General features: G+C 42.6%; 1 protein-coding gene across 1 annotated transcript in view; it reads right to left on the bottom strand.

The window, feature by feature from the left end:
• LOC121926305 (acyl-CoA (8-3)-desaturase-like) overlaps positions 1–18,699 on the bottom strand; it is a 575,266-nt gene that overhangs the window by 273,728 nt on the left and 282,839 nt on the right. The window lies entirely within an intron of this gene.

The raw sequence follows: 18,699 nt of genomic DNA on the forward strand, positions 1-18,699 counted from the left end.
TCCAATTTGCAAGTCTTTCATCATCTCATCTCACCTTATTTTTCTCTCAATAAAAGCTTCTGTAAGGAAGCTACTGTGTTATATTTGGAACCCTTGCTCAGAATTAGTCTATTTACAAACACATGAGGATGCATTTTGGACCTACAAAGTTATGTTGCCAATGTGCCATTCTCTGGTTGGTGCAAGGAGGAAGTCACACAACTCAGGACATAGCCAAGCTACCCAGATGATCTTAAGGGAGCAGGGATGTGGCTGAACTGAAACTATATTCGGAAACATCATTCTGACAAGGCAGCATGAGCTGACTTGATCTGTAATTTTGGGTGAATGTGTTAGGTGTACTCCATTGTCAGCCTTACAAATCTCTAGGAGAGGACATTTGTAGAAAAGATCTACAAGTGTGATGAACTATTATGCGTAAACAACAATTTTCAGCATCATGGGATAGTACTCATGGCTAATAGTGTATTTGGAAGAACTTGCAGCCCAGAGTAGTAGGGTAGAATAACATATATAACAATTCTGGCTCTCTGATGTGCTTAGTTTAGAAATATTCTTTTTGAGAACTCTAGACATGTGAAGATTGTGCCCAGCCTTCATCAGAAAAAAAAAAGGAAAAATGATTTCCTGCAAGCAATTAAGACAGAATTAATTTGATGCAGAAAAACAGAGAGAAAGAAATACTATATAGTGTCAGCAGCTGCCAATTGGATGTGTTTCAGCTCTCTTCCTCAACTAGGGTCCAAAACACACTGCAGAAGTAATCCAATTTGAGACCACTTTAACTGCCCTGGTTCAGTGCTAGGGAATTCTGGGAACTGTAGTTTTATGAGACATTAAGCCTTCTCTGTTAGAGAGCTCTGGCACCACCGCAAACTACATTTCCAAGGATTCCCTAACACTGAGCCTGGGTATTTAAAGAGGTCTTGAATTGGATTATTTCTTCAGTGTGTTTTGGATCTATAATATCTTCTGTAGAATATTAAATACGTTCTTGCAATCACACTAAAAATAATGATGTGAGACAGTGATGGTGACAACGTTCAGGATACAACTTTATTAAATTACAGTCATTCCTCCCAATTTACAGACTTGGGGTCCGCCGTCTCAATTATTCACAGATGGCAAGCGGGGAGGGGCAAAATGGTGTGTTTGCCCAGGTGCGCACTACCATTCAAGTCAATGTGACTGTCTGCCTCACCTGTACATCTCCACCTTTATTGTGACTTATTTAATGCACCAACAACCTTAATAGTCAATTAACAGCCCCCTCCCCCATGGATTTAGTAGGAAGAAATCCAGTTCTCCCATCATAAAAAACACAGACATCACCAGTGAACTTTTGGCATTTGGAAAAATCCTCATCCTCATCCTGAGACCACTCTTTGCCCACTGATTCCTGTATGTGGGAGAGGGAAGTTTCCAACAGATTAGCACATAAATTGGAGGTATAACTGGCTTTGCCTTACCCATCTCTGTGTTGTTCCTATGTGGTCAAAGCTGTTAAAGTGTACCTTCCCCCAGGTGCATGGCTATGGGAGGCACTGCACTAATTTAAAACTTACATTGGGCACTTGGAAATTCAGTTTAGGCATCCAATCAAAAGGGGGAGGCAAATATACAAAGGGAATAAGAACATAGCAAATAGAAGTTCCAGGTGTGAACAATTTTCAGTGTCTCACTCTCTGAAATCTGGGGACTGAAGGAAATTTTCAAGGAGTGGGACAGAGTTCCTATTTGGAAGCAATTATTCTGCTCCATAGTAATTTACACTCCTTCTCGTCCCGCTTTTTTGGGAGTAGCCACAGAAACACCTCATGAGTGTTCAGCCTATAAAGACTCAGGTTCCTTATCAAGAAAAGAGGAGTCCTGTCATTTCATGAATGGATGCTATTCTTCTGTTAACATACAAACCAACTATAATCATGCTGTGCTTCTGTCATTTGTCCAGCTATTGCTAATGTAAGCTACTTTTTACAGTTATGTAACCATGTAGCAATATACAACTAAAGCACTCCTGAGAGATGGCCATCCAATCTCTGAATAAAAATCTCCGAGAAGGGAGAGTCCACCACTTCCCTTGTTAATCTATTCCAATGTCAGAAATTAATCCTTCTTAATGTTTAAGTGATATTTCTTTACTTGTTTAAGCATCCACCGGTTCATGTTATTATCTCTGTAGCAGCTGAAAAGAAGCTTGCTCTAGCTTCTATATGACATACCTTTTGTTATTTAGGGCGATTAAATCAAAATAAAACAAAAAAGATAGAAGAGCTCCAATATGATCTCTCAGTGTTGCCTATTAAATCATATTTGCCTTCCTGTGTTAAGAGTTCAGGCTCTTCTTGTTTATTTCCAATTCTCTGTGCATTATCTTAAATGTCATTACAGTAATGCACAGAGAATTGGAAATAAACAAGAAGAGAAAATGATAGGCCATTTTCTCCAGCTGATTTCTTGTTGCATTTTTTTCTGCTCACAGTTGGATTGTACTATAGGCCCAGTTATGCCATATGATGATTAAATGATTAAGGAGGGATGCAGACAGGAGGGCTTTCAGACAGCTTGGGGGTGTAGTGTACAGATGCTGCACTCCCCCAAGATGCCCAAGATGATGTGGGCTGGCTTCTGGGTGCTCTGGCATGTCACCAGAGTGGCTTGAAGCTGCCCATGGGCTATGTGGGGTGGGAAAAGCTGCCTTTTTGCCAGCCCAAGGCAAGGCTGCAAGGCAGATTGGGGCCATGATGTGTGCTTGCCACAGCTCCAATCCATTTTCGTGAGGGGCGGCTTCAGGCTCATCTGTTTTGGTGCTTTATAGAATGGTGCAAGAAGCTGGTTGTGCCATTGTTCAGCAAAGATGGTTTGACTGGCAATATAGAGAGTTATCTCTCTTTTTTTACTGATGAATTTCTGGTTAGAAGACTCTTTGCCAAATGATTCCAAATAAATCTTTCAGAGGATGTTACTTCAGAGTTTGAGTTCTCAAGTTTGAGTATATAATTTTTCTCTTACAACTGTGGGGGGAAAATACCTGCGGAGGAAGGAGTAGGGTGGTGATAGGATTCTTATTTTGACCCATTGCGTTCATTCAAGGCATATCCAGAATGATTAAGTCCAGAAATTCACAAATTTTGTTCCTATTGTTTCCAATTCAAATTTTATTTTTGATATCCATACACAATTTGTTTATCACAGAATATTTTCTGTCAGTTCCAAGTATGATCAGAGATTTTTATCCCAACTCCCAAGATTGGTTTATTTTAACCTTGTATAAAATCAGAAAGAACAGGAACAAAATCTTGGGGTTTTTTTAATATAATTTTGGATGCACCCTCACTTTCCCCAGGCTTATAAAACCTCGACATTTATGTAGAACACTGCATAGTCATTTACAGGGAGCATACAGAAGAACCCTATTCTTTTCTCCAGTTATTTTAGAATAAATCCCTCACTCTGCTTCAGACTTTTTCATTAATGTAAATTAGAGCGTTGCCTCAAACCTGCATAACAATAGTACTTTTGGGTTATTCTTTATTAAATCCATCATAATAGATGATACTAATGGCTGTATCACACTACACAGGTTTAGCACTATGCTTCCACTTCAATTGTCATGATTGGCTCCTATGGACTCCTGGGGTTTGCAGTTGAGGGAAGGACATTTATAATTCTCAATCAGAGAACTTCAGTGTCTCCCTAAACTACAAAACCCAGCATTCCACAGAATGCAGCCTTGGTTGTTAAAATGGAATCATAATGATATAATTGCACAGTGTGATTTAGTGAGGGGGATCAAAATGAGAGTTTTCTCAATTTCCCAATGTTTACTGTCCATATTTTTTTTATCAATTATTAGCAAGGCCTAAAACATCCTATAGTCATTTTGTTGAGAAACATGTCATTTCTTTAATTCTAAGAACTTCCTGGGTGGTCTGTGCCTCAATACCAACCTTACACTATTTCAACTGTGAAGCTTTATGGTGTGGCCTTGGAGTGCTTCTTCCCTCAGTGCCAAGAAATATTACCTAAGAGACTGGCAGTGAAACAAGCAGGCAACATTCTGCTAAAAATATGCCAAATGTAAAATGCCATCTACACTGTGCTTCTGTGATGTGGGTGCGTGGGTGGAGATATAAGCAGAGAAAAGGATAGCTAAAATGGTCTGTGGTTTGAAACATTTTCCCTTTGAGAATATTAAGGAAAATCTAAAACATTTGAGATGTTCAAGTCTTAAAAAGAGGTGACAATGAGAGGATACACAATCACACACACAGACACATGGAACAACCAGAGTCAGTGTTCCATCTAAGCACTTTTCCCTCCCACACTGTACAAGGAGCTGCCACACAAACCATCCCCATACTATTCTAAGTGAAAGAATCACAAGAAGGGGGGAAAAGGAATGAGAAGGAACAGAGAAATGAATGGACAAGACTGAAGAAAATAACAGAGTGGAATGATTGTGTTTTCAATTGTTGGGCTTCTGTTCATCCAGTTAAGATGCCTAGCTTCAAATGCATACGTGCACACATAGTCACTTAAAGATCTATATAAGTTGGTTTAGCAGACCTTGTGAACAGGTATTTTCCCCTTTTCCAACCCCAGGGATCATAGGGAAGAGTGACATCAACATGTGATGCTTACCATAGCTCCTAGAAACCACAGTCTGGTAGGGTATATAATCCCTTGGCCTAAATACCCTAAAGAAATCAGATTCCATTTGATCTTGGAAAGTAAGCAGGGTCAGCTCTTCTTAGAACTTGGATGGGAGACTGCCAACAAATACAATGTGCTGTAGGCTATATTTCAGCGGAATGAACTAGTCAAACCACCTCCGGGTATTCCTTGCCTAAGAAAATCCTATGAAATTTATGGGGTTGCCATAAGGTGACCATGAAGGCACACATACAAATACAGAGCCTTGGCAATAAAGCAGTAGATTCTTATGTTAACCTCTCAACACACACACACACACACACACACACACACACACACACACACTGCTTTCAACTTGTAAGTTTATCGCATAGGCCCTCGAATGGACCCATCGCATTACAAAAAGGGGGCGTGATGGGAACCGGATGGGGTGAAGAACGCATCTTACTGCACATGAGAATGCCACCGCCAGACGTTCCCATTGAGTTCCACATCTATCCCAGAGGGGGCGATTTTTGAGAACACTTTTGAACAGGTCTCAAAAATCGCCCCCTCTGGGACAGATGTGGAACATGAAGGGAACTTCCGCCGGTGGTGGCAGCCACAGAGTTCTCCTATGTGGTAAGATGCATTCTATGCCGCCTCCTGTCCCCATCATGTCTCCTTTTTGTAACACGACAGTCCTGTTCTAGGGTCTGTGTGATAAACCTATTGGTTTGAAGCTGCAGGGATGGCGAAAGTAAAGGATCACTAAAAATGTTCTTCAAGTTGACCTGTGTGCATATGGGGCTTGGTTTTTCCAAGCACAGGAACCTACTGCCTTTGCACTAAGGTGCTAAAGTTCCTCTTGGCTCAGAGTTAACAGTGCAAAAGTAGTAAATTGTAGTGGTGCTATACAACAAAAAATAGAGCAACACTTGACATCTACACCCCATCCCAAGTCTGGAAGTAGGTGAAGGGCACAAACTGAAATGTATTATTTTGCCATAGTGCAATGGATAAATTTTGCTCAGTGGAACTGCAAATAGCAGTTTCACATTGCACATTGTGGTTCTGATCTGTACATTTCACAGTGGCACACAGTCCTTGACATGTATTACACAATACTGCTATTCAGCATGGGGGTTGTATATGCTACCGTAGTGTATCCGCACATGTGGATATTTACGTTGCACTGAGCCACTGCTTGACTTTTGGTGTGTCCAGAGGTCTTGTCCCCCCCCCCCCCCATATCTTACTTCATTTATTCTGTACAGCCTTCCAGTTTCTCAGGCCTAGATGAGGTCTTTCTTTATTTAGAAGCTTCTTTGGAACATTGGAGATTATCATGCAGGAGGGACAGCGTCCTTTTCCCGTCTCCCATCCTTCCTCCATCCTTAAAGTCAGCTAAGCAATGCAAATAATGAGAAACTATGGGAAATTTGCGGGCTTTAAGATAAACACAGATAAAACCAAAATATTAATTAAAATTATGACAGGAGAAGAGAAAGAAGAATTGAAAAGAAGAACAGGTTTTGAAATTGTGAAGAAAAGAAAATACCTGTGTATAATTATATCTCCAAACAACTGTCAGCTATTTGAAAATAATATGGGACGAGATTACGAGAGATTTAGATAGATGGAAGAGTCTTAATTTATCTTTAATGGAAACAATAGCCACAATTAAAATGAGTATTTTGCCCAAAGTAATGTATCTGTTTCAGACTACACCAATTATTAGTTCAAATGTACCCTTTTGGATATGGGGGGGGGGGGAATTGGTGAAATTTATATGGTTTAATAAAAAAAACCAAGGATACCGTGGGAATTGTTGATAGACAATAAAGCCAGAGGAGGACTAGCATTGCCAGATTTGAAAACGTATTTCAAAGTGGTATGTTTAGTTTGGTTAAAGGACTGGATTAAATCAGATAATACAAAATTATTAGAATTAGATGGACATGAGTCCAGGTGGTACTTTTATCTCTGGTATAAGAAGGTTAGAGCAGTTTCAGGATTTAAAAATCATATAGTAAGAAAGGCATTGCTGAGCGTATGGAGAAAATATAAAGGAAGACTGAATCCCAGGATTCCAAACTGGTTATCACCCCAGGAGGAACACTTTGGAAAGTGTTCCCTGTTAACTAGACACTGTAGAACTGTACCTCCAATTCCCATCCTAGACAGATGACTTGTAGTTGATAGTGTGGTAAACCATTGAGACATCCAGCAATACCAAAAGGGACACAGTCCTCCTGTCTAGTTCCCTGTGTGGGCCATCCACCAAAGTGACTGAAGTTCCATAACCAGGTCTGAAACTAGACTGAAATTCATCTAGACAATCTGTTTGTTCCAATATGTCTCAGGATGATGAGGAAGTCTACTTCAGAGTGGGAATAAAATGTTGCAGTAGTGCTGGGAATGCCCAAAAAAAACAGTCCAGGGCAACATAGATGTTGTTTGGGGTGTGTGTTTTTTAAACCCTCCATGATCTATGGCAGCAAATACCACAACCTCTCAATGCATTTCCTTTATCTGAAGGAGCCCTATCATAGGAGCTTATTACACGTACATTTAACCTGACTGCACCTTAATAGAATGCAAATGGGACATGGGATGCAGATGGGAATTATCACACGTAATTCACCACCGATTCCACCAACCAAGTATAGCTCAGCTGCAGCCGGTCTCCCAGGTGCACTTTGAAAGCAGCTTCTGAAGCACACCTGGGAGCCAGGATGCAGCTGGGCTGTACTCGGCCAATGGAATCGGCGGCGAATTACATGCAATAATTCCTGCCTGCATCCTGTTAGGGCACAGACAGGTAAAACAAACGTGCAATAAGCTCCATATACAAATTCTTTTCTTAAAGGAAACCTACTTGGATATTTTATTTTTATCTGTTTTAATTTTTGCGAGTAGCATTGAGTTTCAGCTCTGGGGGGGGGGGAGGGGGAGGAGGAGGAAACCCTTTGTCTGCTTAATCAAATGAAGACTAAAGGAAATTCCCATGTGATACAAGAAATTAGGTGGGTGAAGGCAAATCAGTGGTTGAAATTTAGTTGCAAAGGAAAGTCAGTACTTGCACACAAAACATTAATTGTGAGGTTTAAAAAGGCTGTTACAAAATGTGTTATAGAACCATAGAGTTGGAAGAGACCTCAAGGGCCATCCAGCGTAATGCCCTGCCAAGCAGGAATACATGATTAAAGCACTCCTCACAGATGGCAAACTAGCCTCTGTTTAAAATCCTCCAAAAAATCCTCAACCACTCTCTGAGGCTGTATGGTCCACTGTTGAAAAGCTCTTACTGTCAAGATGTTCTTCCTAATGCTGGGATGGAATCTCTTTTCCTGTAGCTTGAATCCATTGCTCTGTGTCCTAGTTTCTGGAGCAGTAGAAAACAAGTTTGCTCCATCTTCAATATGTCAGCCCTTCAAATATTTAAACAGAGTGATCATATCACCTCTTAAGCTTCTCTCCTCCAGCTCCCTAACCAGTTCTTTATAGAGCATGGTTTCCAGACCTTGCACCATTTTGATCACCTTCCTCTGGACACACTACAGCTTATCAATATCCTTCTTGAATTGTGATGCCTTGAAACTGAACACAGTATTCCAGGTGAAGACTGACCAAAGAAGAACAATAACTTCCCTCAGTCTAGACACTACACTCCTATTGATACAGCCTAGGATCATATTGACTTTTTTACCTGCTGCATCACACTGTTGATTCATTTTTAGCTTGTGGTCTACTAAGACTCCTAGATCCCTGACATTAATCTGCATTTATATCCCACCATGTAATTTCCTCTATGATATACACTTATGTGATTAAATTTATTATTTAATTTGGTGTTTCCAATAACTAATCATACCTTTGTTGATAAAATTCTCCCATTACCCATGTGGCATCACATAATCCTTTTCTTCTTTTCTACCCTTTGCCCTTTTCCACACTTCATCTCTCTGTGACATTCATAAAAACTCCCTGTGCTTTAACTATCTAGCACAGGTATTACCAGGTGCTCCTTTATGAATTTTACTAGCTTCATTTGGGCTTGCTAAACTCCCATCACACTATAAATGCACCCTACTTCGACCCCACACCCTGTGGTGAAACCTCAACTCTATTTTGTTGTCCATGTTACAACACCAGCCATTAAACAAAGAACACCTATGGTTAAAGTGTACTTCTTCTTGTACTTTTCAATTGTATTGTCCAGTCTGATGTCAGCCCTGATGAATTCAGTGAAAATTAGTCTTAAAACTCTGTATAGGACTGTAATCTTAAATGTACGTCCAGCCACAGAAAGGTTTGTGGCTGTTAAATCACTATAAATCAGTTAACACATGAAACAAATTACTGTACTGTCATATAGTTTTGACCACATATAATGCAGAATAGAGGGTGATTATGTAAATAAACTATTCTCTGTTTTTCCCATGGGACATTTAGAATCCCAGAGTGCTATTTTAGTATGCCTAAAGTATAAGTTGTTAGAGATAGCAGCCATAGCATGTTTATACTCAGCAGTTTACAGTTTGCGTGAGAGCCAGCATTGTGGTTGAGTGTTGGATTGCAACTCTGGATACCAGGGTTTGATTTCCAGCTCGACCATGAAACCCACTGTGTGGCCTTAGGCAAGTCACATGCTCTCAGCTCAGGGGAAGGCTATGATAAACCTCCTTTGAACAAATCTTGTCAAGAAAACCCATGATAGGTTCATCCTAAGTCAGAAATGACTTGAAGGCACACAACAACATCTCTCTTATTAGTTTAGGCATAGCGTATATTAATGTCATTTCCCATTTGGTGATCTTAGCCACACTCTGTTCCTTCATTTGCTGATCTCAGGCCCCATACAGACAGGCCAAAATAAAGCTGCTTTTGGTTACTTTTGAGGTATGCTGTTTAAATTATGAATGCGAGGCTAGAAGCCGTGCCAAAGCCACAATTCAGTCTTAAGGATAGGAGCACAGCTTTGACGCAGCTTCCGAACTCTTAGGGCGCATGCATCATTTAAACAGCATACCTCCAAAGTGACCCGAAGCAGCTTTATTTTGGCTTGTCTGTATGGGGCCTCAGTTAGTCTGAGTCTCTTCAGCCTCCATTTTGTATTTTGCAGTTCTCTGACTCTCTGGAACGTTTGAAGAGTACATAATACAAGAGCCTCTTACCATGAGATATTATGAAATATTTAGCATTTGTAACTTATTTAATATGTTTTTTACAGAGAAGCCTAAGCCTGTTTTACTTCTCTGTGTTTATTTATGGGTGGTGTGGGATTGGTTCTTGGTCACCATCTACTTGTGAACAGTAATTACTATGCTTGTGAGATACACTATAAATATAAGACACTATATCTAGGCAGGAAAATGCACTGTATATAGGATAGATGACATGTAGCTTGAAAGCAGTACATGTGAAAAGGATCTAGGGGTCTCTGTAGACCACAGACTAAACATGAGTCAACAGGGTGATGCAGCAGACAAAAAAAAGCCAATGCAACTGTACACTGCATCAACATGAGTATAGTGTCCTGACTGAGGGAAATAGTAGTCCCACGCTATTTGTCTTTGGTCAGATCTCATTTTGTGTCTGGTTCAGGGCACTACAATTAAAATAGCTTATTGACAAACTGGAACGTGTGCAGAGAAGGGTGACCAAGATGATAAAAAATCTACCATAGGAGGCATGACTTAGGAACTTAGATATCTTTAGATTGGACAAGAAAGAGGTACACGATAGCTGTCTTTAAATATATGGGGGGATGTCATGTAGAAGATGGAATGACCTTGTTTTCTACTGCTTCAGTAGAATGAAATTACAAAAAGAAGAAGAAGAAGAAGAAGAAAGAAAGAAAGAAAGAAAGAAAGAAAGAGAATACACTTAAACATTGGAAATAACTTTTATTTTTTACTGTAAGTGTCATCAAACAGTGGAACAGGTTGACTTGGAGGGTAACGGACTCTCCATTTTTGGAGGTCTTTAAACATAGGTTGGATAAGCATATTTCAGGATTGCTTCAGTTGTGGATTCCTGCAGGGTAGGGCATTGTACTAGATAGCCCTAGTGGTCCTTCCAACTGTAAAATCCTATGATTCAGCTCTCTCTCACATTCCCCAGCATAAGTGAAATCCACCAGTTATCCATTTGTAATGTGAGGCAGTGGCACTATAAACCCAAGGTGGTTGAGGAGGAGGTTCTGTGTTGAAGCGGTTGTCCTCTGAACATGGATGGAAATTTCAAACTGGCTTCAGAGCGGGACACGGAGTTGAGACTGCCTTGGTCGCCTTTGTTGATGATCTCCGTCTGGGCATCGACAGGGGAAGCGTAACCCTGTTGGTGCTCTTGGACATCTCTGTGGCCTTTGATACCATTGACCATGGTATCCTTCTGGAACGCCTGGGGGATTTGGGTCTCGGGGGCACTGTGCTCCAGTGGTTCCGATCCTACCTCTCAGGAAGATTCCAGATGGTGAAACTGGGGGACAGCTGCTCTCATAAAAGAGAGTTGACATCTGGTGTCCCTCAGGGCGCCATTCTGTCCCCCATGCTATTTAACATTTACATGAAGCCGCTGGGAGAGATCATCTGGAGGCATGGAGCATGGTGTTATCAGTATGCTGATGACACCCAGATCTATCTCTCCATGTCTCCGGCTGCTTCAGTGACTAAGGAGGGCATCTCTCCTCTGAATGCCTGCCTGGAGTCAGTAATGGGTTGGATGAGGAAAAACAAACTCAAGCTGAATCCAGAGAAAACAGAGGTACTTGTGATAGGTGCCCCAAATCTAGACAGGGAAATTTGCCTTCCAGTCCTGGATGGAGTTACGCTCCCCCTAAAGGACAAAGTTCGCAGTTTGGGAGTTCTCCTGGATTCATCTCTACAATTATCATCTCAAGTAGATGCGATGACCAGGAGTGCTTGGTACCAGCTTCGGCTGATACGCCAACTGCGTCCCTGTCTGGACCAAAAGGACTTTGAAACGATAGTACATACACTGGTAACCTCTCGCTTGGATTTCTGTAATCCGCTCTACATGCGGCTACCTTTGTACCAAGTTCGGAAGCTTCAACTAGTTCAAAATGCTGCAGCCAGATTGGTTGCGGGTATGTCTAGAACCGACCATATAACACCTGTACTAAAATCTCTACACTGGCTGCCGATTAGCTTTTGAGTTCAATACAAAGTGTTGGTCGTTACCTATAGAGCCCTTTACGACTTGGGCCCGAGTTACTTGAGGGAGCGCCTCTCCCTACATAATCCACCCCGCACCCTCAGAACAACAGGGAAACTAGTCCTTGAATGGCCAAAGGTGAGATTGGCAGCAACACATGAAAGAGCTTATTCAGCATTAGCTCCAACCCACTGGAATGCGCTCCCGGAAGAGATTCAACTTAGTTCGACATTGGAAGCCTTAAAAAAGGCATTGAAAACTTATCTTGTCTGAGTAGCATATCCTCCCGATTTGCTATAGGGAAACCAGTCCCTAATGGGTTAAATTTTCATCTGATGCCCGACTGTTGTTATATATGTTTTTACTTGTTAATTGTATTCTTAGTATGTATATTAGATTGTACTATGACACGGATCATAGAGTTTTTAATTACTGTAAACCACTTTGATCTGCAGGAAAAGCGGTATAAAAATAAAAGTTTTACTATTTATTATTATTAAATGGGATGCCTAAGGACACATGGCTCAAGGTTGGTCCTTGTGACAGCTTATTTCTATGCTTTTCATTGCTTCTCAGGTTAAGAGTTATCCTTTAAAATGCTATTCTGTGGTGTTTTGTGGAAATTCAATCATAGATGAGTTGTCCCTCAACACATACACCTGGCATAAAGAAATAACTTTAGATAGTTAGCATTTGGTATCGGGGTATATGGGAGGCTTACATTGAGGCCCCATTCGCACTGAAAGAATAACCTGGTGTGGGAACCGGGTTATTTTTTTAGAAATGGCACGATTGAATCTCTCCGTGGCATTTGATTGCCAGGATCGATTCTATATGTGGCATTGATTTGCCACAATCGTGGCATTTTACCCTGGGATTCCATTCACATTTGCCAATGGGGTAAAATGCCATGATCGCTGGCAATGGGGGGGGGAGAGGAGGAAGGGGAGGAAGAGTGGAGGTGGCTGAGGAAGAGGAGGAAGCACAAGTACGGAGGGTGCAAAAGATCAGGATGACAGAGGAAGGAGGAAGAGGATGGAGCAGAATGATGGAGGGGTCAAACAGAACCAGGATCGGGGGTGATAGAGGAAGGACCGAGAGGAGGAGGAAGCAGAGGGATGCAGGGTGCAAGTGGGGGCAAGATCGGGGTGGAGGGGGGAGAGGAGGAGGAAGGAAGGAATCGGATGGGAATGATTTACAAGTTCCCATTGGCAAAAAACTGGTTCCTTTGAAAAGAACCGCAAGAAAATCCATGCCAAAAAGCCTCAGGTTAAGGGGGATTTACCCCGCCCCCCCATTCGTGTTAGAAAGCCCCGGCACAAGTATGAACGACCCCCCAATTTAGGTCAGGAAACCCCGGCGCAAGTATGAACGGATTGGAGCCCAGGTTAAAATGTAGTGTGAATGGCCCCAGAGATAACCAACAGTCTTTTAAAAAGTATGCGAGCATAAGTTCTTTTAAACAGAGTGAGAAAAGAGGTATCCTATACCGTCTTGCACAATGCCTTTGTATGTGGTGTGAAAGGCAGCCACAGACTCTTGGGCACAGATCTCCCCTCTCAGCCTCAACTGACCACAGGGATGTGCTCAGGAGCTGTCCAGGTGTCCTTGCACATGCAAGCCCTCTTGCTTGGTATTTGTTTCTTCCTTTTCCCCACATGTGTAAGTGCAACTGCACAGCTCCTGCATGTAGTCCTGCGGCAAATCAGTAATGTGGGTGTGAGGAAGCAGAGTTTGGACCCATGACTCCCTAGCTGTCCTTTTGCTCTAGGTGAAAGAGAAGAAGATCATTCATATAACTGACAGAGAGTTAAACTCTGCCAATATAATTATTAGCTCTCAAGCAGAATGTAAATGGCAGAACTAGGACTGCTGTTGGTGGCTTACAGATACTATTGTCTACTTTTGAATCTCAAATTGAGAGCATACTTATTCCCCCCTCTGCTTGCTCCCAACAAAGCAGAGTTGGTAAGAGATATTATTTTGTGATGAACTCTTCCATTACCATGCAAAGACAGTAACCAAGTTGGAAAAGTATAAATAAAAGCATATTCTCCTGGACTGTATATCACTGATAAACATATAAATATGACTGTTTATTTCCTGACGTTTTGTCACTATGGTAATTACAAAGCTCTACCTAAAACACAGCATTTGACAAGGCCCCAGTAAGGAAAAGCAAGGGCTATTATAAAAAAATGGCTTTCATCACTCAGAAGTACAAATTTGCTCTTTTGTATTGGAAGTATTATTTAATTCAGGGGTGGGAATCATTTGGTCATCCAGATATTGTTGGATTGGAAGGATGGGCAGCTCTTGCTAGAAAAGTGAAGAATGCTGGCAATTTCAATTTAACCATATCTGGAGGGCCATGTGATGCCTACTCTTTTTCTAATCTAACTTTGATGGGAAAGACAGAGCTGACTAAGCAGGTAGAGAAGCTCTCAGAGCTTGCTGCAAAATAATTTCTCCTGCTGTGAAGTCAAAGGCTTTCATGGCCGGCATCCATAGTTTTTTGTGGTTTTTTTGGGCTATGTGGCCATGTTCTAGAAGAGTTTTTTCCTGACATTTTGTCAGCATCTGTGGCTGGCATCTTTAGAGAATGCTTGCCTGGAAAAAGTTGGGTATGTGTGTGTGTGTGTACACACACACACACACACACACACACACTGTGTGAGCCTGGGAATGCAGGAGTGATTTGCATGTGTAGTGTTCTGTGCTGATGGTAGGCCTCAGGCTGGGAGGCTAATGCAAAAGAGGATTAATGTCTGCTAATTGGTGATCATTATCTGCTGGGAAAGACCCTGACCCTGAATGGTTTCCATTTGCATTTGCTGAGTCCTTATTTTGCTATTCCTCAGGACTGGTAGCCAAATTTTGTTCACTTTAAGGGTTTCTTCTTTCCGGTTGAAATTATCCAGATGTTTGTGGATTTCATGGCTTTCCTGTGCATCCTGTTGGCAACCAAAGATGTCCGCCAAAGGGTGTTACAAGTATGGGGCAAACTGGCATTTTGTTGCAACCTGTACTAATAAAGAGAATCCAGAATAAGTTTTTAAAGTGCTTAAAGCTACTTGGAAGACAAAAACAAACAAGCACAGGAGTGAATGAAGGAGCAGGCCCTCACTCTTAATAGGTTTCCACTCAAATCCTGCTTGGATTTCTCCAGGACTAGTCAGTCTATGCATTGATCAATGATGCTTCAAACTCATGAAGTAAAGAGAAAATGTAAACAGATACTGGACATACTTCTGACTATTTTTAAAATATATATATTTTTATGAGAAAATGTTTTAATACGTTCATATCTAGCTCTTGGAAAAATTGGTATTTGGTAGGCTCAGGAAGAATACAGTACATACCCCCCAACTGTCATAATTTGGCAGGGATAATACAGTGTTATTGATAAAGATACGGTATTATATCTGGAAAGAAACCCTATTTTCCTTTGGACTTTGTGGGGAAATATAGAGATGTCACTGAAGAACATTATGAACAGTGTTCAGATACCTTTGTTCGGCTTTAGCTATCTGAAGGTTGTTTATCATGAGAACTAGAACACGCTTTCAAGATTGTTCTCTGTAAAACTTTTTCCCATGACATTGCCACAATGAAAGATTTCACACTGAACATCAAGACTGTGTTGTGACCAAATTAACTGACAAGCAATTTCTTCAAGTCAAAACCTGCATTGTTAAATACCGATAACAATGCCATTAGCAAAATCAAGAGGACAAGCAATACCTTTCAGAAGTATTATATATACTGTTTATGCTATTAAGTAACCTGAGATATTGCTAGGGTAATGGGATTTACAAATTATTTTTGATGGTAGTAAAAGTGATGACTTACTAAATAGAACAGGTATAATGCCATTCAGGATATACTGAAATTCTGGGGAAAATAATGTGAATTGCCACTACCAATGCATCAAGAAGCTTTAAGTGGAGCAGTGCTTATCCAGATTTGGTTTCCTTTGGAAAGAGGGCACTGGAAGTGTGTGACATTTTGTAATATTTTTATTTATTTACAAATATGAGGATTGATATAGGTACAGTAGATGCGTAACTATGGGGGGAGGATGAGGACATTGCCTCCAAAATAAGAATTCTGCCCTCCAATGAAATTTTACTTCATTCCTCAAATTTCTAGAGAATGATACATTGAAAATTATTCATACCTAGAAATTTTTGTGTCTGTATTCCCAGGCAGTGCTGTCTGCTCCCTTTCCTTAGATGCAGAAGCTGTATTTTTAAATGCTCGGCTAATTACAGTACTGCAGTGATAGAAATTTGATGACTAAAGGGGAAAAGGGCAATTTAATGGGAAGAAATTTTATTTAGGAGTAGCAATGACACCTCATTTTGACACCCTGATGCCCTGATTATGCCCCAGAGATACAGTCATTGTTTCATAGCGATCCATATTTAGTATCTGTGCTTTCACACAGAGGGCTGCTGTTACATAACTACATAGGAGAGGCAAAGAGACAGATGCACAATGGGACTGAAGCTTATCAGAACTGGTGTGTTATAGTCTCCAATGTGCATTGCGCCTGCAATGTGCACTGGGCACCCCAATGCACATCTCTTATGTATGTGCCCTTACACATCTTTGCAACTCAGTAATTGGGTTTCTTAGCACCTCTGCTACTTATTAAGTGCATACAATTGTACAATGAATGAAACATCATACAGAATTCTAGCCATTATTATTTTTAATATAAAAGAAAGTAAAGTTGGATGGCTTGGCTTGGCCCTTTTTGCCTGGAGTTTTGATTATTAGGTCTTGCCACTGTGTGGCATACTTGATTATTTCTTTCACCATTTCTCCCTCTCCAGTCAAGATGATCCAGCCCATGAGGGTGGCAGGATTTTCTTGTGACAGTACCCACTCTAAGATGTCTGAACACAGGCCATTCTGAAAGTATTGGATTTTTTTGTGGCCTCAGTCCAGTCAAGATCATGGGTTGCCACTCCCACTTCCAAGGTTAGTTTAAATTAATCCAGTATTTCCCAAAATCATTAGTGTCACTGGGGGGCATGGGGGGTCCAGACCGCACCAGGTGACACTCAACTCCTCAAACATCTACCTTTTATCAGAAGCAGGCAGTAGTATTCATCTGCTTCCCTTTAAAATGCTGGGGCTGCTGCTTCACCGCCGGACGGCCCTCCGTGTTTGGAGGACACTGCGCTCCTGCGCACCCACACAGAGGAGCCGCCATAGGACTCACCATCTGCGGCTCCCCAGCAAGCTAGCCTTCATCTCGGGGGCCAGGCACATCTGGAGGAAGGCGGGGAGAGGAGGCGTGTTGGTGAGAGCAACACACATAAAACCTGCCTGTCTGGCCCTCCTCCTCCGTCCCGCCTCCGTTCCGCCCCCAAGGACTGTGCTGTTGCTGCTGGGGCTGCTGCTTCACCGCCGGACGGCCCTCCGTGTTTGGAGGACACTGCGCTCCTGCGCACCCACACAGAGGAGCCGCCATAGGACTCACCATCTGCGGCTCCGCAGCTGCGCAGCTACGGCGACGGCTAACGGAGACGGACCTGTGCCGGCTTTAAGGCGAAGAATGGTCATTGTGACTTTTCTTCGCCCTTCTTGCTGTACTGTGGGGGGAGGGGGAGGACATGGTAGCGGGGGATGGAATCGCTGGGGAGGCAGTGGATAGTCCATCTAGTATGAGCGGAGCTCCCATTGAGGTTGTGTGGGGCAGGGGGAGGTATGGCGGTAGGAGGAGGGACTCGCGTTACAGGGGAAGGAGAGATCGATGCTTAATACCTATCTCTCCTTCCTGTCCCTCTCCTATCCAAAGGAACCTGAGGGTCACTCCATCCATACCACAAACCCTGACTCTGCTCCTGTGCAACGCCAGGTCCATTAAAAACAAGTCCCACATTGTATACGATCTGATAGAGGACAACAACTGCGACCTGGCTTGCATTACTGAGACCTGGCTTGGGCCTGGAGGGGAAGCTGTGTGGGCCCAGGCCCTGCCTGCCGGGTACTCAGTGAAGGACCAGATCAGGTTAGGTGGGCAGGGGGGGGGGTGTCGCCTTGATCCATAAGGACACCTTGTCTCTTTCTAGGAACCATGTTCGTCAAACTTCTTATATCGAGTATATTTACCTGACCCTGAAGGCCAGTGACAGCTTAGGGATTTTGTTGGTGTACCGGCCACCTCGTGCGCTGACTGACTCCCTGGACGAACTGACACAGCTGGTCTCGGAGGTATTGTTGGAGTCTCCCAGGCTTTTAGTCCTGGGTGACTTCAACATTCCCTTCGCGGCCAGCTATGTTCCATCCGGTGCAGTTCGTGAATTCATGGATACCATGACTTCCATGGGGCTGTCTCAACTGGTCTCGGGTCCAACGCATTCTGCGGGTAATATGCTCGATTTGGTTTTTTGTACGAGCATGGAAAATCCGTGGGCGGAAATAACCAACATTTCCCCCCTGTCATGGACGGATCATTTCCTTGTGGAGGCAGCGATCAAGGCGTCTACCCAGATCCCCCTTGGAGGTGGCGGACCTATTAGAATGGTCCACCCACGAAGGCTGATGGAACCCAAAAGGTTCCAGGAAGCCCTAGAGGGGCTTATGGATGGAAATGACGGCGATTCTGTTGATGTCTTGACCGGTATTTGGGATACCGGTCTCTCCAAGGCTATACACAGTATCGCTCCCAAGCGCCCTCTCAGGCCTGCTTCCAAACGAAAGCCCTGGTATACAGAAGACCTCCGGGCACGGAAGCGGGTTCTGCGACGGCTAGAGCACCGCTGGCGGAAACACCAGTGCTTATCCGACCAGACTCTCCTAGACCATCTTTTGAAGGACTATGGAGAGGCGATACGTGCAGCTAAGAATTCATTCTGTGCTGCACGT

Source organism: Sceloporus undulatus, chromosome 1 (genome assembly GCF_019175285.1).
Source record: "Sceloporus undulatus isolate JIND9_A2432 ecotype Alabama chromosome 1, SceUnd_v1.1, whole genome shotgun sequence".
NCBI lineage: Eukaryota > Metazoa > Chordata > Lepidosauria > Squamata > Phrynosomatidae > Sceloporus > Sceloporus undulatus.